General features: G+C 37.5%; 2 long non-coding RNA genes across 3 annotated transcripts in view; one reads left to right on the top strand and one right to left on the bottom strand.

The window, feature by feature from the left end:
• Positions 1-5,216, bottom strand: part of LOC117662513 (uncharacterized) — a 17,499-nt gene extending 12,283 nt beyond the window's left edge. For both annotated transcript variants that reach the window (XR_004590448.3, XR_004590447.3), the window contains exons 1-2: positions 5,024-5,216; positions 327-494 (exon numbers count right to left, since the gene is read on the bottom strand). This is a non-coding gene — a long non-coding RNA (uncharacterized LOC117662513). The remainder of the gene's footprint in view (positions 1-326; positions 495-5,023) is intronic.
• On the top strand, positions 4,335-23,267 carry LOC132711632 (uncharacterized). Its single transcript, XR_015733256.1, has 4 exons — positions 4,335-4,388; positions 19,934-20,084; positions 20,609-20,807; positions 22,953-23,267. It is a non-coding gene; the product is annotated as an uncharacterized LOC132711632 (long non-coding RNA).

Below are 23,267 nucleotides of genomic sequence, written 5' to 3'. Positions count from 1 at the left end.
GCAGCTAAACAGAAAGCTTTTTTACATGACAATCTGTCCCTAACTTGGTCCTCCAGATCTTCTAATGAATATGCTCATTGCCATTGTAATTTAGTATCTGAGGAACACCTTGGAAGACAAGAGGAAGGGCTACAGACTAGACAACTACCATATGAAATATAGCTCAGTCCACAGAAAGAAGTTGAAAGGGGCCCTCCCTATTTTCCTAGAGAGTAAAAGGAAAAGAGGGGGAAATACCATACTTTTAGACTTACAAGATGCTATTAATGTAAGATTACACTAAAGATAGGGTAGGTAATCATAGCTGTGCTTCTTATCTGGTCTACCTTGAAGGGCTTACACTGAACCTATCCACCTTGCTGCTGATTGTCCTTTTCTTGTCTTTCCTTTCACCTCTCCCAGCATTAGAGACTTCTCCAAAGAGATAAATCTTCACATAATGTGTCCAAAGTAGGATAACTTGAGTGTAGTTATTTGTGCCTCAAGTAAGAACTCTGCCAATGGATAAAATGACCAAAACGGAGAGAAGGAGTAGAATATTATATTTACAATAAATGGATTCCAAACTCTTTATGCTTTCAGAAATTAACACCAGGATCAGAAACAAGCAGCCAATGTAATTTTGATCAGTATAATATTATCAAATTTCCTAGGGCCCAATACAAATGTAGGTGCCACAGTCTGCACCTGTGCATATGCACCTGCAAGATAATAAACGAATGTGCAAGCTAATAGGACATGAATAACTAAGTGAAGAACCAGCTAAACTGAAAAGTTACTCGTTGTGACTAATCCCACCTGTACATTGAAAAAGAGTGACACAATAATGAACATTCCCAAGCATTTACTGTGATGTTTCACCTTAGTGCAATCCTGGCCAGTACAGGTTGTACATCTAAATCCAAATCAGGTTGCATCTATCAACAGGACTTTAATCTGATCAAGACTAAAGTCAGGGGGAAGAAAAGTGATCCCTTAGTATAACCAATTTACTCCTAGCTGTCAGAATTTGATGAATGAAACTAATTCAGTTCGAAATTACCAATATTCGTATTTTCAAAATACCATGGCAGTGGTGAGAGATCCCACATAATGTATTCTCTCTGTCTGACTTTTTAAATCTATTATCCACTGAAGCAAGCAAGATACTTTTTAACCCCCCCCCAAAAAAAAAAAGATTTTAAGGGACCAAGGAAACAAACTGATTCTTATTTCCCAGATCTTAAATATAAGATTACAGAACACAGCTAGCCATAATTCTAAAATTACATTAATTGCATTAATAGTGTGTTTAGTGTGGATTTATCTGGAAGTTTTGAAGCTGCTCCAGAATTCAGCTCATTTCATAGAATCAGAGTACCAGAAGGTATATCCACCAAATCCTGCTTAGTGCATTAATTTAAATTAAAGCATCCCTCACACATGGCTGCTTAGCCTTTTGCTTGAACACATCCTGTGAAGAGGAACTCACCATCTATCTAGTTAATTGGTTCTGCTGTTGAACTGCTCCTACTCTTAGGAAGTTTGTTCTAACATTCAACATTTCCCCTTACATTTGTATTAGCTCATTGCCTATTCTTATCAAAATAACCTCTTAAGCCCTTTATCGATACAAATATAAAGATTCGCTTTTGCCAATGATCTCCGAGATCTTCGATACAGTTGTCTTTAATATGCTGGGTAGTTACTAAATCCAAGTTCTTTTTCTTCAATGGCATCTTAGCTAACTTATTTTTAAGCCATAGTAGTTCAGTTGTTGAATTTGAATGCAAATATCATAAAGAATTTTATGTGGCGTATTCATAAAAATGGATAGAACAAATAAAATTTTGTAGGGAACTCAGTGGGGAAACTGCTGCTCCATTTTCATTGTAGCTCTGCCTCTCTTATGTAGCTTGCCATTTGGGACAAGTTGTCCATTAATTTGGAATAAGTTTGAGGAAAATAAGAAGTGTTCCATACATTATTTATTAAATTCCTTTGAAAATTTCAGGAAATATTTTTTTATGACATAAATATGTATTTCTTAATGTTGTTTGCAATCATGAGGAATGATATTTTTTCAAGCATCTCTAAAATCCTTTGTTGGTTACAGTGAAAGGCATAAACTTTATAATGAATGTAATACTGGTCTGTAGTCCAGTATATCAATAGAACAAACTTTTCCTGTCCTTAATTTCTGCTGTCTCTCTCTAGAATTATTCTGGAGAGTTCCGATAAACTCTAGATTGCCCAGAGGAATAAATAAGGCAAAGAAAAGATCTAGCAAGAATTGATGTTTGCTCATATAGGAGTGCTCATCATGTGTGTTTGTATGTCTCTCTGTGTGTGTATACTGGCCACATATACTGTAAATAGTATTATAAGAGTTGTAGCTCTCTTTCAAAAAATAAATTGATGTATACAATTCCTCCATGACAATGATTTTTGACACATGATAATAGTGGCACAGTGGTTAGAGTGAAGTACTGCAGGCTACTTCTGCTGACTGCCAGCTGCCTGCAATTTGAATCTCATCAGGCTCAAGGTTGATTTAGCCTTCCACCCTCCCGAGGTCAGTAAAATGAGGACCCAGATTGTTGGGGGCAATATGCTGACTCTGTAGAGAGGGCTGTAAAGCACTGTGAAGCAGTATATATTAGTAAGTCTAAGTGCTATTGCTATTACAAGGATTTTTTGCTCTAAATGAAGTATCTCTCTTATGCCAGATCAAATGTAATTGTTTTAGGTATCTACAAATAAAAGATCGATTTTTGAATGCCATTAAATTAAAAGAAACTATTCTTAAAAAGTACTCTTAAGAGTGTTTCTAGGTCAACACAATTCACTTCCTAAATACTGAGAGTCAATTCAAGTTGTTTGGGTTTTACATTATCCACAAAAGCATTGTGTGCATTCTAATGATAGCATAATAGTTTAAGTAGACAAAGTCCTCAAAACAAACTCCCTACAAAAAATATCTATCCAGTTTTGGAATTAGATTCAGCTCCTTTCCACATGAATTCAGTAGTGCTAGCCGTCTACAGCATGAAATCAAAGTGGGCACAAAACAGGAATGTACATGTCTCTGTCCTCCTCTGCATTCAAGCAAATTTTCTAAAAGGGATCTATTCTCAAAGTACAGGGACCTCCATGATTAGTGATCCAGGACTTGGGATCTCTTGAGTGAAACCAGCAATTGGAACTAAATGGGCCAACCATGAAATAAATTCAGCGAGCAAGTTAGAACTAAATTTCACAGGCTGCAGAAATGAAGACATACTGAGGAAGGGTGTGTCAGAATATTCATGAACTGGAATAGGGCTTAGTAACAAGGTCAGCCATTGTATAGGCATAGCAACTAAGTCAGCCAATGGGAGCTGATTGGTGACTGAAACAGTTTTAGAGCCTAGGCTCTGTGCTCAGCTCTGAAAACTGAAACAAGTCTGGTCTTCTCTGTCTGCTGAATTGAAACTGAAACTCTTATCTCCTCTGACTGTGTTTACTTGTACTTGCTAGGATGTTGGAAAACCCATTTTTGGTATTGTATATTTATTTCATGTGTTATATTACATATAAAGAGAAGTTAATGAATCCTGCTGAATCAGTTACTTGTGTGTGCTTTCTGGATTTGATTGCTACAACAAACTCTGACAGGGTGGTTTTAACAAGACTGAATGACATTGTGCTCTCATCAGTCTTCTTATAAAGAGGACCCAGTAATCAGTTTGGTAGGTTAATATGAGCCTTGTTCTACTAAGTATTTTTTTGCAGATACAGAAGTGCAGTGGTTAAGGCACAAGGCTAGAAAGCTAGAGATCATAAATTCATATCCCACCTCAGCTTTGAAACATAGCTGGGTGGCCTTGGGCCAGTCACTCTCGCTCAGCCCAAATCATGCACTGGGCTGTGATTGTGGGGAAAATAGGAGCAGGAAGGTGTGTTGGATATCTTCAGTGCCTTGAGTTGTTTGTGAAAATAATAAAGGTGGGATATAAATAAATGAATAAACAAATACAATTATTTTCCTGAATTCCTTATGAGTATTTAATGTAAGTTTCAGTTGCAGATTAAACACTTGTGAAATTTAATTGAGGGATAACGGAGACTGGGAATTAAGAAATTATTGAATCTTGGATTTTTACAAGAAAAATTACAATACTTTTCCTATACACTGCAGAATGAAATTAATGTACTTGTCAGCACTGGAGATGTATGTTTAGAATCACTAGAGAAGGGAATTGATAGTTAGTTGTATGAAAACTCTTTTGTCTTCTCTTCATAGCTCTAGATAGAAATTTGGAAATTTGAAAACAAGGGTTGAAACAAAGAGATTGGTGGACTTTATTTTGACAACCTTAGAAAGAATTCAAGAAAATAATAAATCCAGATTACTTCAGGGAGAAAAGGTATTGAGGCAAAATATTTATTATTACACTTTATGACATTTGCTATTAATTCAGTATTTAAAATTAAATGTTCAATTGGTCCACTGCTGATCCTGCTACAATATTAACACTGGGATATTTGAAATGTGGCAAAGTATGCATGATATCATTTTCTAGAATTTATGTTATCCATATCATCTATCTGCATGCTGACCTTCCCAGTGAATGATTGTAGTAATAGTTGTTAAATATTTAGCCTTTAGATAAATAATTGACTGTAGTATATCAGATAGTAAAAAAATATTTCTGTTTTTAATGATGATATTTTAAACTATTTGATAAATGCCATTGATTTAAAAAAATGTTAAAAAAACCTTTAACTTAAAAAGGCTTTACATTTCCTAAAGACTTGTAAATTGTCTGGAGGGACACTACTGCAGATAAATAAAAAATAAATCCTTAGGATTTGAAAGAATATAGAAGATAACCTGTTTGAGGAAAGGTCAAATGCATCATCAGTCTCAAGTCCCTTTCTGCCCACAAGAAATATAAGTCCAGCCTATCTTGAATTCCATTGACTTTTATCTACTGCCAATCTGCTTTGATCATTAGTAATTCAGATTCTTATAGATACCATTAGCATACAATAAACCTACATTCATTTGTATTGCCTGGACTCCTGATTTCCTGCACTGGACATTAATATGAACTCTCCTCAACACCAAACATTTTCATGAACTCTAAGATATCTAAGCCATGGTTTCAGATCCCAGAGCTGCAGCTACAACAGCCAACCAGACTTAACACTCTCAGCAGGTGCCAAGACAGTATGGAAGATGAGATGAAGAATTTAGTGACCAATGTGTTTCAGATACTTCAGCAAATACAAATCCTGACTCAACAAATGTCTCCATAGCAACCTCAACAATCTGCCACAACTGCCCAAGGCCTACTGCTAATAGACACCATGCTCTACACCATGCTCTACACCATGTTCTACAGTACAACATGAGTCTGACAAGATGAGAACATTCCTAGTCCAGTGTGAAGTGTTCATCAGCACCTGACCAGGGGAGTTTCTTAAGAACAGATCTCTAGTTTCCCTCAGCCTCTTAATCAACTCCACTGCCAGATGGGCCTTCCATGTCTAGTCTTCAACTCCTGGGCAGGGGACAGAAAGGACCTTTAATGATTTTTTTCAGCAACCACCACCTGGCTCACCAAATCCTTCAGATGAGGGAAATTCAGATTCCTTTGAAACCACTTCCCTTCCACCTATGCCAAGTTCCTCTGAGAACTTGGACTTCAAAGAATCAATGCAGGAGGGGGAAAGCAGCATTGACAAACCCATGGAAGAAGGAAACTAAGGTGGAAGAGGGGTAGGTGATGTAGAAGGTGACCTGGCTGAGCCCGAAGGAGAGGTCAAATGCATCATCAGTTTCAAGTCCCTTCACACCCACAAACAATCTAAGTTCAGCCCACCTTGAATTCCATTGACTTTTATCTACCACCAATTTGGTTTGACCATTAGTAGTTCAGATTTTTGTTAAAATATTAGAATACAATGAGCCTATATTCATTTGTACTGCATGGACATTTGATTTCCTGCACTTGACAGAAAGCCTATGCATACACCATCAGAAATTAATGGATTCTTTGGGATTGTCTCTCTAGGACACACTATATATGCAAGATTGTAATCTTATTCTGGGATTTTTGTGTAAATTATTTCTGAGTAGCTTACACAAAACTGTGCAGTTAAGTAACTGAATGTATTCCTTTTTATTCCATGCTAATCTAAAAACGAGTGGAATTATTTGCACCCTGAAGAGAATGCAACTAGAATTAGAGACAATTCATGTTTTAAAATGGAAATGGAGATGGCAAACTGATGCTTATAATTCTGTACTGTACCAGTTCAGATAACATGTTAGAAAATATCACAGTGTTTTTCCACATTTAAATATAAGCAGCTTTTTTCCTGCTGGTAAAGTAAGACATCGTATTAAAAAAATAATAATAGCAAAGCTTGCTCTTTTCATTCAGGAAGCTTTTGTGTTCAAACAGATGCAGCATTTGCTAAGCAAAGTGAAGTAGGACATTCCAAATTCAAAGATCACTTTTAGCATAATATATAAAATGAAATTTCAGTTACAACCCATGTAGTATCACAGATTGAAAGACCTAGTTCATTTTCAAGATCTTTTGAAAATCACACAGCAGAGTTGTCTGAATTCACTGCATCTTAACCTTGCTGATTCTGCCTGGAAAGGGAAGCAACAGACCATACAAAAGAAAACATAAAGGATTTGCATATCCTTGGAAATAATGATAAACCATTACAAATTTCCTGAATGCCAGCTCTAGCAAGTCTATATCGCCAACATTTATATAAGAGGCAGGAATGTGTCTAGAGAAAAAGAAACTACTTTAATAATTATTATGAAAAGGGAGTGCAAAATGAGTTCTTTAAAAAATGCAATTACATAACCTCAGTGGATTAGAGGCATTTCATTCATCTGAAAATGGAGTAGATGCAAATATCTCTGCAAGAAAGAAAAAGCACAAAAGACTGCTATTTAAAAACACCTCTTTTAAGATAGGCCAATGCCTTACTATTGGAAAATAAAGAACCAGGATAGATGACAAATTCTCTGCAGCCTTGAACAATTACTGAAACCAGCCATACATATCAAAGAAGTTTGAGCTTTAATCTGTAATATTTGCTTTATTAAATGAACTGAAAAGAATAGGCAAATTACTCCCTACACCCTGAAAAAATGGTGTGCAGGAAGGAGAAGGAACTTAAGCCACATGTCCCCAAGGCCATTGGATGTCCATCAAGCCATGAACCAATGGTGAAATCCAATTTTTTTTTTACTATCGGTTCTGTAGGCGTGGCTAGGGCATAGTGTGGCTTGGGGATGTGGCTTGTTGGGCATGGCAGGGGAAGAATACTGCAAAATCTCCATTCCCACCCCACTCCTCGGGGAAGGATATTGCAAAATCTCCATTCCCACCCCACTCTGGGGCCAGCTAGAGGTGGTATTTGCTGGTTCTCCGAACTACTCAAAAATTCCGCTACCGGTTCTCCAAACTACTCAAAATTTCCGCTACCGGTTCTCCAGAACTTGTCAGAACCTGCTGGATTTCACCCCTACCATGAACCTACCTTCACCAATTGCCTCTCTCTTTGGTTAGGTCATTTTAGATTCTGGATTTAAGTAAAGAACCTGGGCTTGATGATCTTCTGAGATAACAAAATGCATTGTTTGAAAATGAATTTTGTTGTCAAAACTATTATTTGCTTTCTTTAAAACGATGTACCAAATGTTTCCATAATACTGTACATACTAACCCTGTGGGGGAGAAAATAAATATAGTGAATAAAATAGAGAACTCATTCTTTTCCTCCCTGGCTGATACGAAGTTGAACATCCAACAATTGAAAGAAGCTGTGCTTGACAAGGTAAGATGGAGAGCAGTTGCCTATAAAGTTGGCAAGAATTGGACACGACTAAATGGTTAAAGTAACAATTATCAAACCCAGCTCATCTCTGATCCTATTATCCCCAATTGACCCTACCCTTCTCTCCATCCACCTTATATAAACTAATGGATAGAAACCTCCTCACCAGCTCACAGTAGAATCCAAGGGCAGCCCTAACAAGACAATTGCCATATAGAGAAAGCTCAATATTCCATTCTCAATCAGCCTGATGACTCCAATATTCCTCTTCTTTAATGAGGTCTCTGGTGCTGCTCCTTAAAGGGCAGGTTTGCCTCACAACAGAAGCAATCCCAAATTCAGGAACAAGAGCCTGTCTAGCTTCTCCAAAAATTGCCAGCAATCAAATCTCTACAATTTCCCATCTTATAGCCCTCAACTTCTATTAAAAACCTTTGTTTTCCCATTGTTCAGGATCTCCCTTTCTTGCAAACCCAAAGATCCTAGCAATAAACATAGTTTTTCTCCTCAGGGTTGTGCTCTGTACTTCTGAATTTTCCATGACAAAATGAGATGAAAATTCAAGTTTCCCTTCCCTTGGTTTTTAAAAGGATGATAAGCAATATGGCCAAACATCTGTCTATTAAATAGGAGGAGATTTCCTATTGCTGCCCCACAGCAATAACTGGGTATGAATTTGTCCAGTCCCAAATTTCTGAACTTTATCCTTGAAATATAATGGTGTGTAACAGTTTGCTCCCTGAACCTTGTAAAATTAATATGAACCAGAAGCAATAAACTCTTTAAAGAGGAGTACATAGATAGCACTCAGCACAGACATATATGTAAAACCTACTGGACAGAAGGGAAAAAAATCAGGATATGAAATTTATAATGCCATTTGTGAATTACTTGTGAGCAGATATGAGTGTCTTTTATTTCCAAGGGGATTTGGTAAGAGATGTGAAAAACTCAGCATTAGAAAGGGTAAAATATTTGAAGAGAGAATTCTGACCTATTTATTCATTTCAAAAAGTTTTCCACTTTATTTTGAGGTTGGAGTGCTATTATAGCATGGCATTGGGAGCAGTCTTTGATGAGGGGGAATGGATATTACTGTCTTGTATAGATAAAGGGTTTAAATGACTTTCTCCATTATCTGCTAGGAAAATGAAGAGGGTGAGTAAAAGCCATGATCAAGTTATCTGTAAAGTAAGGAAATACTTATTTTTTCCTTACTCAGATTCCCAGAACTTCATTGTCCTTGATTATTTCTCCATTCCTGTCTGCCATAAATAATGACTCATTCTATATTTTTATCATTTTTGTTCTGCTGAACTTGAAACTCTATGCACTAAGGATGTAAAATAATTTCACCATGACCTTATTAGTAAGTAATTTAAATTTTCCATTCCCAGTGGATTCATGATATACTTCTATCATTTTTATAAAGAATGTCTTGGAATTAAAGACAGTAGAGGGTTGGTTTTGCATCAGATTACTTTCTTATTTATTAGCTCTTTAAAAAAATAAAAATACTGTAAAGTCAGGTAGATCAGGAAACTTAAGAGGACTCAAAGAAATGTCTCTGAAACCTGTTGATGCTAAATTGGTCTTAAGGTATACCAAAGCCAGATCTGCTCCATTTTCATTCCAGTTTTAGATCTTAGTCTACTCAGAGCAGTGTGACTTGCTTAGAGTAGCAATTCTGTGGAAATGGAATGCTCAATTCCTAGGCTTTAATCTTACAAATATTTATATTTTTGTCAACTAAAGCAATGTAAAAACAGTTGAAATAAATACAGTTTTAATATCAGCAGAATTTTGTGGAATGAGCAGGTGACTAGGCAACATTGCAAAGTCTGGATATTTTTTTCTAAAATGTTCTGCAGTGAAACGGGTCTACATGTACAAATTCCTAATGAACACACTTTCAAACTAATAACCACAAACATGTAAAATGAAAATGGGAGGGTAAAAGCAAAATGCTATAAGTGAGTAATTTTTTTTCAAAAAAATGAAAAAATCTGAAAAAATAAGCACAATTGCTCCTGCTTCTCCCCATCCTGCAATAATTTATTATTTAAATAAATAAATACTAGCTTCAATGCATCTTTTTCACTGTCCTTCAGATATTCTTCCAATGTCTTTTCTTCTTCTTCAACTGTTTGATGTACTTGCAACATTGCTTCCTCACCTATACTCCGTGGTAAGTAGAGTTGGTCAACATTGTGTGTGGATGAAAAGCCTGATTCATTGTCATTATGTTTCCGGTCTTCATATCCAGGGCTTATAGTTCACTTGACTCTAGTCCATTGTTCCAGGAATATCTCTAATAACTGCTGAGGTGTTAATTGCCTTGATGATTTTTCTGCCACTAAGTTTGAACCTTAAGATCTTCTTCACTCATTTGATGCATTCACAATTCATCTTCTTCTTGACTTGAGTATGATTCAGGGGTGAAATGCTCCTGGTTCGGACTGGATCACCTGATCCGGTAGTGATGGAGGTGGGTGGTTCGGAGAACCGGTAGCAAAAATCCCTGCTCCCCCCCCCATGCCCAGCTGAGCCGCACAATCATCAGAGGCTTTTTCTTTTAATTTTTAAAAGCATTTTTTCTACAACCTCTTCAGCCGAAATGCTTTTAAAAGTTAAAAAAAAAAAAGCCTCTGATGATTGCGCGGCTCAGCTGGGATCGTCAAAGGGATCGTCAGCTGATTATCCCAGCTGAGTTGCTTGATCGGCAGAGGCTTTTTTTCTTTTAAAAGCCTCTGACGATCCAAGCTGAGTTGCCTAATCAGCAGAGGCTTTAAAAGAAAAAAAGCCTCTGCCGATCAGGCAACTCAGCTGGGATCATCAGAGCCTTTTGAAAGCATTTTTGTAGAAAAAATGGTTTTAAAAGAAAAAAAATTGGCCACACCCACCCAGTCACATTACCCCTCCCCAACAAGCCACTCCCACAGAACCAGTAGTAACAAATTTTAGATTTCACCACTGGTATGATTGATATTTCCATCCTGAAGGATGCCTAGGTATTTGAAATGATCTTCATCATCCAGATGTTATTTCCATAGGGCAACTGGATTCTTTCAGTTTTCACTATTTTCCCCCTATTATTGATAAGAGCAGCACATTTTCCAAGTCCACACTCCATAGCAATTTCTTGGTTACAAATTTGGACCATGAGCAGAAATTTCATTTCAGATCATGTTTTTCTATACACCTTCAGATTGTTTATATAAAGAAGGTGAGATAGCCTGGCAGATGTTTTACATGTTTGATCTCCATAGCCTGACTATGAATCAGTAGAGTGACAAATAGTAGTAGTGATAGTGACTCTTCTTGAAAGATTTTTCTCTTAAAGTTAACCTCGCCAATCTATCACCATTAACCAGCAACCATGTCTTCCATTGATCTTTGCAGAAAGCTTCTGACGTTTCTCCTGACTCTGTTATTTCTAGGCACTTGATTATTCAGGATCAATTATCACAAGAAGGCATTTGATTCCCTGATTATCCAATCAAGTAGCAGGGAATCAAATGCCTTCTTGTAATCAATCCAAACAATTCAAGTTGGTCTTCCTTCTCTTGTAGTTTTCCAAAATCATCCAGTCAGTTAGGAGCTGAACTTTTGGTCTCTGATATTTGGGTAGTTTCCTTTCTGTTCAGCTCTAAAGAGTTTATTTTCAAGGAGATGCCATTTGACTACACCCGCTCCTACACCAATTTCAAAATCTGAAAAACCATGCAGTTCATATTCACCTTTTGCAGACCAGTCCTTCATCTTCCTTGCCCTTTTCTCCACCATTTCTGCTGCTATTACAATTATTTCATTTTATCTTCTTTTTTTAAGTTCTCCACTTCCTTTATCCAAGCTACATTATTTTTTTGCATTCAAGTCTATGTTGACACCTGATAACTTCCCAGACTAAATAATAAAACCCTGCAATTATTTCAGAAGTTATTTGTCATTGCCTCCTTTCCAGTTGCCTTTTTACCTAAGGCAGGACCAGAACTCATGGCCTCTCATTTTCTAGCTCAAGGGTGCCAACTCAAGGCCCACAGGCCAGATCTTTTAAAAGTAAAAAAAAAAGCCTCTGATGATCGTGCGGCTCAGCTGGGATCATCAGAGGCTTTTAAAAGCATTTTTTTTCTGCAACCTCTTCGGCCAAAGAAGTTGTAGAAGAAAATGCTTTTAAAAGCCTCTGACGATCCCAGCTGAGTTGCCGGATTTTCAGAGGCTTTTAAAAGCATTTTTTTCTGCAATCTCTTCAGCCAAAGATGTTGTAGAAAAAATGCTTTTAAAAGTTAAAAAATAAAAAGTTGGCCATGCCCACCCAGTCACATTACCTCCCCCCACCACTACCACCAAGCCATACCCACAGAACTGGTAGTAACTCATTTTACATTTCACCACTGGATCTGGCCCACAGGGCCACCCTGAAAACAGCAAAGGACCAGCCCATGGTGCCTCTGCCACTGAAAATGGAGCTCAGTAGGGCCATGTGTGGTCCTCCCAAGCTCTGTTTTCAGCTGTGACAGCCTCCTGCAACCCTCTGCCAGCAAAAACAGAGTTCAGGAGGGCCACATGCAGCCCTTCCGAGCTCCATTTTTGCTGGCAGAACACTCAGGCCACCACAGGTGCCCCCAACATGAGTGATGTCGAGCTGGCTCAACATGCTCACACTGGCCATGCCCACCCGGCCCTCTGAGGTCAAACACAACCCTGATGTGTCCCTCAATGAAATTGAGTTTGACACCCCTGTTCTAGCTTGATGCCTTAACTACCATACCAAACTGGCTCGGAAGTCCTGTTATCTGAACTTAAAACACTCTGAACTCTCTGATGCTCTGCACCTGGCATTTGCACCTGGCAACAAAAGGGCAACTTAACCAATTTGCAAGGACCACGTCCTCTTTCTCAAACTAAGAGGCGTAGTCAGATACTTGAAATAATGATCATGTATTATATATGCATTTCCTTCCTATCTGTGCTGATCTCTCTCTTATTTAAGAGATTCACTTGATTTAGAAGTGTGAGCTGTAAATCTGCAGTCTTGACAGAAACCTATTCATAAAGCATGGAGATTTTGCCATATATTTTGGAGGCAAGTCAACGTTGCAAAGTGAAGTGTAAAATTATTCCTGTCTCAATGTTATTTTTGAGTCATATATCTCTGCCTTTTATGAACAGCCGGCATATTTGGAAGAATTATGTCTGAGTCATAAATCCCTATTTGCTCAGGACATGACTAATAGTTGTCTTTAACAGAGTAAAATGATATTCCTGTTTTATCTTGCAATTTTTTTAACCTCTGAAACACTCTCAGGACAAAATGAAATTTAAACAGTGTGACAAGTCATAATGCATATTCTGTCTCCATTTCCCTTCCTTTCTGGCTCATAAGATCCTGTGAATGGATAGTGTAATTTATATATATAAGCTTCCAAAAACATTCTTGGAATATTATCCAAGCAAACTGATCTGCTTGATTTGGGATGATTAGCAGCTGCTAGAAACATGGAATGATCAGAAAAAATGATGCTTAAATGGCAGGGAATATATAGAAGAACATCAGTTACAAAATGCATCATCACCCAAGTGAATTTAGCGGGATTTACTGTTAAGTAAATGTGCAAATGCTATATCTGAAAGAGAAAGCACTAGAAGTACAATTAGTTGAGTATGAGTGTGTCGAACATATAGAAAAAAATGTTTGACAGCATCCAGTGAAACAAAAGGGATGATTGGATAAGAAATCTTCCTCTGCTCCTGTTATTTGGGGAATGTTTGACTCCCGGTGTGTATGGTTGTTTTATAGTATATAAACATGGTTTTAATTTTGCTTGGTATGTTTCTTTAACCTAAATTATGGATTTGGGGAGTTATACATTGCTGGAAGTTAGTTGAGAATCTTTGCAAATAAATAAATAAAAATAAACAGACCACTGGAAAATAATGCTATTAATGTAAACTGAAGACATCGCACACATATTCCAAATATTGGAAGTGTCACTCACTTATGCAAATCTACCTCAGCAATTGAGGTATGTTTGCACAGTTCCATGTGGGGGAGGGGAATGTTACTGTTTTTCTGGTTCTATATGTGTGCATGCATATCTGCATTGAATATTTGAAATAGGAATGAACTAGTAGATTAGAAAGAATATTAAAGAGAAATTCATGCTGTGTTTGCTTCTCTTCCTATGTTCTTGTGTATTATTCACGTAAACCTGCTAAGCAAGTATTTACAACCATTAAAGTTAATATATTTTAGTTTTATGAATTTTATGTCACATTAAACCTACATTACATTATTTGGATTATGTTTTTTAAAACCTGTATTAAGGAAGGAAGGAAGGGAGGGAGGGAGGGAGGGAGGGAGGGAGAGGGAGGGAGGGAGGGTGGGATGGAAGGGGGCAAGGATATTACTTTACAGGGACAATTTATCATTCTCTTGTTTTTATAAGTGGTAAGCAAAGCCCACTATAATCAGTTGCAGACTAAATAAACTTTGATAATTGATGCTACATATTAGAAAAACGTTTGAGTTCACTAACTCTTGAGAGTGATTCATCCATTGTAGATGGAGAGACATGTAGGTTTGGATCCTACATCCTAGATAATAGCACACTTTCAGTTGGGGTATATTTTTGGTAAATTAAAAACAGTTATTTGATAATGTTTGGGGGTTGTTGTTGTTGTTGTTGTTTTTGTCAGAAACAGCTTAGTGCAAAATTAATACCATTCTTCAGAACTGCACTTGAGTAACAATTTAGAACTAGAGAAGATGCTCCCTGGTTTAGAGAAAGCTGAAAATTCCTCATATATTTCACAATGGCCAAGTACAAATAAAAAAAAAAAACCCAGAAGATTTTCAAACTGCTGAAATATATTGGATTTTAGAGATTTACAACAATTTGCACAATTGTTAAAAGTGTAAAAGACCTAGAAATCCCTGACAAAGTATTTAGTAGTACATATTGACTCTCAGCAAAAGTTGTCAACATAATCCCAAGGTCAAACAAGGTCCAGTTTTGATACAACATAAATTTGGAGTGCAAAATGATTTTGCAAAATCTTGAAGAAATGTGTAAGTTTGAGCTGGAAAAAGGATGTAGATTTTTATTTTTATTTTTTGTTATTGCAGTGACACAATATTGGGATACAGAACAAAAATCTGCTCTGTTATTTTTTTTGCTGTTGTGTTGTAATCTTAATTTTATCTTTCACACTTAACTGTGATGCAAACTATATTATCCTTCCTTACCATTACATGTTCAAAAAGTTTTTACAAAAAGTATACTCTTGAATACTCAGGGCCAGGATTAGGCCAAAGGCAGCAATAAAGAATATTTTCAAAATAACTGACAAAGAAGGTCAAAGAAGGTCTTTGTACCATAAAGTATTAAAAGCTCCCCTGTTGTGTAAAGCACTTTATGTTATCCTTCATCATATCCATGTGATCCATGAAATAGCATTTTACAACCTAAAGACTAAAAAACATCATCAGAGGATACATCTAGAAGTATTTGAAGGACTTAATTTTAATGTTTTCTTGACAGCCATATTCATGTGTACCTGAGATATCTCAAATAATGCATAACTAAATAAATTTCTGATATATTGTGGTTGAAGACAACTATAGATTATTTGGAGAAAGTGAGAGAAATATCAGGAAAGTTCTTGTTAAGTCCATGGAAAAATAACCATGTAATTATCCAGAAAAAGGACAGATCATTTTGTATTTATTAGGCCCTATGCACCTCAACAAGATATTATGACATTGTAAAAATCCTGATTCAGGTAAGAAAAAAAATCACTCATTTCTATTGAAAGGATAGTTAATAACAAGAAGAGCTGGAGAAAAAGTTGGCAGAATTCTGCATATTAAACAACACATAATTTCAGTAGATTACCTTTTGACATGAAACCAACAATTGAATTACTCCAACAAAAGTATCTTGAGAGTATAAGACATGAAAATCATTGCAGATGATATGACAGCTACTACCACTGAGGAACAATATGTAATCCTCACCCAAGTATAGAGTACATCAAAAGTGTATAAAGTTAACATACATAAACAAATACCAGTTTTAATTGACTAAAGTCATAAGCATAGTACCCATCAAGGGTGCTATTCAGCAGATTCTGACAGGTTCTGTAGCGGAAATTTTGAGTAGTCCGGAGAACTAGCAAATACCACCTCTGGCTGGCCCCAGAATGGGGTGGGAATGGAGATTTTGCAATATCCTTCCCTCAGGAGCGGGGAGGGAATGGAGATTTTGCAGTATCCTTCCCCTGCTACAGCCACCAAGCCATGCCCACAGAATCGGTAGTAAAAAAATTTGAATTCCACCACTGGTACACATCATACCATACCATACCATACCATACTGTATCGTACCGTACTGTACCGTACCGTACCGTACTGTACTATGCCATGCCATGCCATACCATACTACACCACACACCACACTATACCACACCATACCATACCAAACTTTATTTTGAGCACAAGGCAGCATCAGGAGGTGGGTGTACACTGCAGTAGATGATAGATAGAGGACAGACAGACAGATAGACAGACAGACAGACAGACAGATAAGATAGAATGAGAGTGAGATTCTTTTTAAATATGAAAAATAAAAACCTAAAAGTTATAAAAGGTGAGACAGTGTGTATGTGTGTGTGATAAAAAGATATAAAAAATGAGAATCTAAAAAGGAGGGTGGAAGTGTTAGATGGTGTAATGGAATATAGAGAGTTAGTATGGGGAAGACTATCAAGTTACAAAGAATCCCACTACGACAAACTAGGTACCCGTAAAACTATTTTATAGGGCTGAGTTTCAGACACAAGCCAAAATCAGCATCCAACCAATTTTGAACACTGCTGTACAGAAATGGTAATGTGGTATGCAAGGGTAGCATCTCAAACAACAGGGTAACATAAAAGTGTCCTGGATATTTAGTGGTAAGATAAGACTAGTGTAAGTGTCTCTATAGGACAAGCACTCAAGAAGCTTGTACTATAACATTCTCTGTTATTTCTCTAGTTCCAGAGCTGCAGGGGTATCGTTGCTCCCAGTATGGAGCCTTCCTATATCAGCCTTTGAGCATAGTTGAGGGGAGGATGTGACATTGTGCCAGAGTAAAGGCATTTCTGTGCTTCAGGATTTCCAATTTAGTTGAGTAAGCCATGGAGAAAGCAGAATATTTGTTGGATTTACTGCAAAGAAAGTTTGGAGCCCTGGCTAGATCTGACTGACACACTGTAGCTCTTATTTGCTGTTTAATAATAAATGCTTTGCCTGCTCAATCTCCATGCTGAGTAGGAGACCTGGAGAGAAACTCGTAGATGAGATTTTAGCTGTCCCTGCCTATTTCTATGTGACTTGAAAGTCGTAGCTCATATTTACTGTGGCAAGGCCAGGGAAAAGAAAAAAAATAATTTTAGCGAACAATTGAGGATGTCTTCTCACACTCTAGCCTCCACTTTTGTTTAGCCTACTTTCAGTTACAAGGCTGCACTGAAGGGACTTGAAGAGCTACTCTTAGAAATTTGCATGGTTCTAGTTCTACCAGTACACAATTAGAAAAGGTCCCCAGCTGGATACCATAGAGCAGGGGTCTGCAACCTTAAATACTCAAAGAGCCATTTGGACTCGTTTCCCACAGAAAAGAAAACACCGGGAGCCACAAAACCTGGGTGGGCGTGGCCAACTCAATGTCACTCACTTCCACCAGTCACATGACCCCCCCTAGCCACGCCTACTCAGCTGGTCATTAGGGCAGAGAACCAGTTGTTAAAAAACTCCAGGAACCACAAAATCCTTTTGACATCTCTCTCTCCCCCCCTCCTTCCCGCTCCCCCTCCCTCTCTCACTGTATCTCTCTATGTCTCTCTCTCTCCCCCTCTCTCTGTATCTCTCTGTCTCTGCCCTGGCTGTTTCTCCATCCCCCGCCATCGCCCTTACTTTCTCAGGCCAGGCGAGGAGTGACTGGGAGGGGAGGGCAAGGGGTGGGGCCAGCCAGTGGTGGGATCACCTGACAGGGAGCCACAGCAGAGGGCCCAAAGAGCTGCATGCTGCTCTGGAGCCACAGGTTGCTGACCCCTGCCATAGAGAAATTGTGTTAACAGCTTGGTTTCTAATAATTTGAGAGTGCTGGGTATGTTGTACAAGATTCTTGCTCTAAGGTATTTGAAGGTGGACACTGAGTTCCTCAGTGCATTTTCAACAAGGAGGCATATTTTTCATTGATGCAATAGAGTTGAAAAGGATAATCTAAACCACTAAATCCTATGCCTGCTCAAAGGAATCAGGATTGAATTCAGAGAAGTAAAGGATATAGAAATGATATCAATTAGTAACAACTGGTTTGGATATATCCATAATCTTATTAATGCTTTCTCATGCTGCCACCTAGATCTTCCAATTCCCCTCCTTCAGGCCACTGTTTTACCAATGTCTTCTCACTCCAGTTGCCAATATTAGCAATCTGCCTACCTGCTCTTTTCAGCATCTTCCTACCAGCCCATCCCCTCTTGATCTTCTCAGTGATTTCTACAACTGCCACCAATCTTCCTGATGATTTGTCCAATGCTATGTTCCATGGTATGTTTATGACAGTTGTAAAAATCATAAATATCCAGAGTAGTCAGAATGACAAAATATGAGTTAAAATTGGGGAAGTATACCCATATGAAACAAATGAGAGCTAGCTAATACCTGAGGAGTGATATTATGTGGTGGAATAGGCAAAACAGATGAACCCTGAGGAAGACCTACAGTGCATGTTACTTCCACCCATTAATGCAATTAATGCAATTCTTTCAGAGATCTCAGAGAGATAAATTAGAAGAAAAATCAAAGTGAGCTACCTTGAAAATCAGAGAGCGTCTCAGAGGATCTCAAGATACCAGAACAAGGTTGGAAGGCAGTTTCCTGGACCTAAACCAGACAGGCTAGATTACATTCCTTAAATTCAGGTGTTTTGTTATAAACTACCTCCCCAGGAGGGAGATCTAGGTACACTGAATCCTTGTATATGCAATTCCCAGGTCTCTCTTTTAATCCTTTGCCCACAATTAGAACCTAAATAATTCTAGACTGAGTAAAAGTGTGGCTGTTTAAAAAGTCACTCAGTGAGCTTGCATGACAGAACCATTGCACCTCACTTTGACTTTCAATTTTTCTTTAGGAAAATCTAGTAGCAATTGTATCCTGTATCTGCTGAGCAGGTAAATGATTTTAGCAACACATTGTATTGACCATTCTATAATAGAATGCCTTGTTTTATGTTTGTGAACCAAAGAAAAGCTGAAAATCAACTTCATTTATGAAGTAAAGATTTGTAAAGATTTGGGAAATTGGATTTTTCCTTTTTTAAGACCTAATCCAAAGGGAAGCAACTATGTAAACAAATAATGTGGATATAATGCTGTTAACCAAAAAACCATTGAGTATTCCGTTGCTTCAAATTCTTTGTGACTGATAGATATCATTTTACAAGGATTGGCTTTCAGTAACTGCTTCTTGTGTTTTTGTAAATTCATATTTGTATCATTAGAGATAACATCTAGGTACATTATCTTATGTCAGCCTCTTTTTATTGTCTTTAATTTTCCTAAGCATCAAGTTTTTTTCCCATTGAACCTTGCCTTTGCATTATGTGTCCAAAACATTGGATATTTAGTTTCATTATTAATACCTCAAATAAGCAGTCTGATTTTTCTTCATCTATAAATATAGGATTTGTTCCTGTTGTATCCTCTATTACCACAAATTGAAGGCAACATTTTTTTTCTCTTGCTCAGCATTTCTGATGGCCCAGTTATCACAGTGACACATTACAATGGGAAAAAGCGTAGTACTGACAATATGTCTCTTTGTTGCCTATACATTTTAATATTTTGTTGGTATCTGTCTTAATCTTTCTCCTATGTATCAGATAACTCTTTATTTCATGTCTTTTAATCACCATTTGAATTCTAGAGTCTTGGAAGATAAAGTCTATTACTATTTCATATTACTATAGTAATTACTAATTGAATACCTATTGCCATTTTGGCTGGTATTGCCTGTTTGCTTACAGTTTGTTTGTGTTGGAAGGAATATCCATCTGGTTCAGTTCCAAGCCTGGAGAAAGGCACTGGAAATAAAATGGAGGCTGGAGGCTGATTGGAAAGAAGGTCCATTTATTGATGAAACAGAACCACCAACCACATGAGATTCTGGGACAGCTGACCAAATGGATGAATAGGTGGATGGATCTTTATAGTTTCTGTAACTTTGAAGTTTGGGATTTGTATAGTATGGGCTTTGTGTTTTTAAAAGGGTGTTGGGCAATTCCTATTGTGGCTAATGGTTTTCGTCCTATGTTGGATCTTGGGTGAGGGGCTGCTTGTTCTAATCCTACCATTCTGCTTTTGTTAGCTGTCAAACTTTGCTGCAAGAAGTTTTGAAATATTCTGTCTTGAATGGATTTCTGCCGGCAGTATTTGCTTTGCTTATGAATGGAGCCATCTAGATAGTTGACTTCATCTTTCAATAAGCTCTTTATCTCCTTAAGTGCTGGCATTTCCTGTGGACTATTAAGAAAGACTGGGTGTTGCTTTCTGCCTCTAAAAACTTGTTTCTCCATTTCTTCTTTAGGGAAATATAATAGTCTGCTTTTTTAATATTTCCCAAAGTATTTCATTCTTCTAGAGGGGGGGCGGATTCTCACATTTGTTTTAACTGAACTCTACATTGTTTTCTGCATTCTCTTCTTTCACCTTCAACAAGAGATTCCTGGAGTCTTCCTTGCCTCCAACTGTCAAAGTGGTTTCATCGTATCTACGTTACTGAAGATTCTCCCAGCAAATTTAGTCAAATAGGACAAATTAAGCTTCTGTAATGGAAATTAATTGGATGTTTTGTATCATTTTTGAAGATTTGTGTTGTTCATTTTTGGACCAGAAATAAATATCAAGAGGAACAAGTGGTAAGTGTGCAAAACTTTTTAAATATTTTTTTTGCTTTTAAAAATGTGCATTCAGCATTCTTTTCTTCAGAGGAAGCCTACTCAAGGCTTTTCATACCACAGATATGTTTGTATGGCCACAAACATGTATTAAGAAAAAAGGATTAATAAATGTACAAGTTGTTCTCTAAGATGAAATAGTAGAATCTGGAAATGCAGAAGACTAGATAAAAAATACAAAAATAACAAGCTGAAATGAGAGCAGTTACTGCCTGAACACTTATCAAACCAAAGCTTTAAAAAAGGAGGTTACACCCTGATGCTATGAGATTGTCTTTTTTGTTTTTTTGCTGTAAACAATTCAACAAATCCTCTATTTTTTTTTCCTCAGGAACTATAATCCCCTTGAGAAATTTTGCCTGGCTTAACGAAAGTCTCTTGTCTTTCCTTGAAATTACTTACAATGTTGTTGATGTTTAATGCAAGGAAATAAACAAAACAAGCCTCATCATAGAATTTGGATTTTTTGAACTGTAAATAACTAGATGCTAATTTAAAGAAAGGATAGGGAAGCCTACAGAGACAGGCAACGGAGCAAGAAACTTAAAGAAGAATTCTAAGAGCAATCGTGAAACCAGTCCCATGTTCCTCACATCTGTTTTCATGAGTCTTAACCTTCCCTAACTTACTTCTTTGGAAAGCCCCCACTGCCCTCCTAAAAGAATGAAACGTTTTGAGGAATGTTACAAAAAAAGGCAGAATAAAACATTTCCCCTAAAAGAGAAATAAAAAATCTTAAGGGAGACAGAAGCTCAGAGCCCCAGCTCCCTCCCCCCAGCAGGTATTTTGTGCCCATTGAGAAAAATTGGGACAGGCTATCTACAAAACAAAAGACCTTCAGCTCCAGGATGATGGGACTAAGACATGACCCTTGAGGACATAATAGGATTAACCCACTACCATTTAGAAGCAGAGCTCACTACAGTGCACAATATCCTAAGGACATTGCATCACCCTCCAAACTTCAACCAAATTTAGCTCAGACAAACACCTAGGATTTGTACTTTGCCTATAAAGCCAGCTATGACCCCTACATAACCCCTACATGGCCCCATGGGAGTCTGACAACAGCCAATAGAATACATGTTCTTACACAGGAACAGGAAGCTCAAGTGCAAAGCCCAAGAGAAGGTATAATCCCCCCCCTCAACTCCATGTGGTCAGCTGCACCAGAACCATGTGCTTGGTGATTCTGCTTCATCATTAAACCATCTTTCCAATCAGCCTCCATGCTTCCAGTATCTTTCTCCTGGCTTGGAACTGAACCAGATGGATATTTCTGCCAACACTTCATTTCTCATTTGCTTAAAAGTGAAAATGGTCCCATTCCTCTTATATGCATAATCACTTCAATTCATAACTTTTTTGGGGGTGCTTTCAAGTCAGGTTCTTTTTATTCCTGGCAATTATCTGGATTAGTCCCTGCAGTTTTCTTTGGAAGATTTTTTTCAGATGTGGTTTGCCATTGCCTTTTTTCCAGAGCTGAGACATAAAGACTGGCCCAAGGTCATCCAGCTATGGGTTGTTGTTCTTTTTTGGCCTAAGGAGGAACTAAAACTCATAGTCTCTTGGTTTTTACTCTAATGGCTTAATCATTACACCAAATTGGCAATCTCAGTTCACACAAATGTAGGCCAAATTAAAAGTTCCTTGGGAGGACCTGTAAAAGTATTATAGACCTTTGACATAAAACATAGAATATATGGCACAGGATTGGGATAATTTTTTCATAGGTTTCAATTTCTACTTTGCAAATACTGTCACTAGATAGTTGTAAGTGAAACATTATGTAAAAAGAACATAAAGTCCGGTAACTGTGGTGGCACAGTGATTAGAGTGCAGTACTGCAGGCTACTTCTGTTGACTGCCGGCTGACTGCAATTTGGCTGTTCAAATCTCACCAGGCTCAAGATTGACTCAGCCTTCCATCCTTTCGAGGTTGGTAAATTGTTGGGGGCAATATGCTGACTCTGTAAACCGTTTAGAGAGGGCTGAAAAGCACTGTAAAGCAGTATATAAGTCTAAGTGTTATTGCTATTATTTAGAGAAAATGTGGCACTGGTTTATTTTTAGGGCAATTTTGATGATTATTAACTTTCTTTTCAGGGGGAAAAAAGAATACAATTAAACATGGGAAATTCTTGGAAATTCTCCCAATAGCAATGACAATATATTCTTGGACAAGCAATTATGTGAATGGTTGTGGATTACATAGGGAATAGCTCAGAAGAACTGGAGGAAGAGCTGCTATCAAGATAATGATCTGATAAGTGGGACTTGAGCCCCTTCCATGAAACTAATTTGAGAAAACACTGCAGATAAACCTCTCCATAGTTCACATGAAGATAAGTGAAGAAAGACGAAGCTCATTCAGACCTGATTCTGTTACTATAGCTGTTACAATAAAAATTGTCCTAACCT

Source organism: Pantherophis guttatus, chromosome 3, assembly GCF_059756535.1.
Source record: "Pantherophis guttatus breed Tessera chromosome 3, ASM5975653v1, whole genome shotgun sequence".
Taxonomy (NCBI): domain Eukaryota; kingdom Metazoa; phylum Chordata; class Lepidosauria; order Squamata; family Colubridae; genus Pantherophis; species Pantherophis guttatus.
Note: the sequence above shows the minus strand (reverse complement) of the source record. Positions and strands in the feature narration are given on the sequence as shown.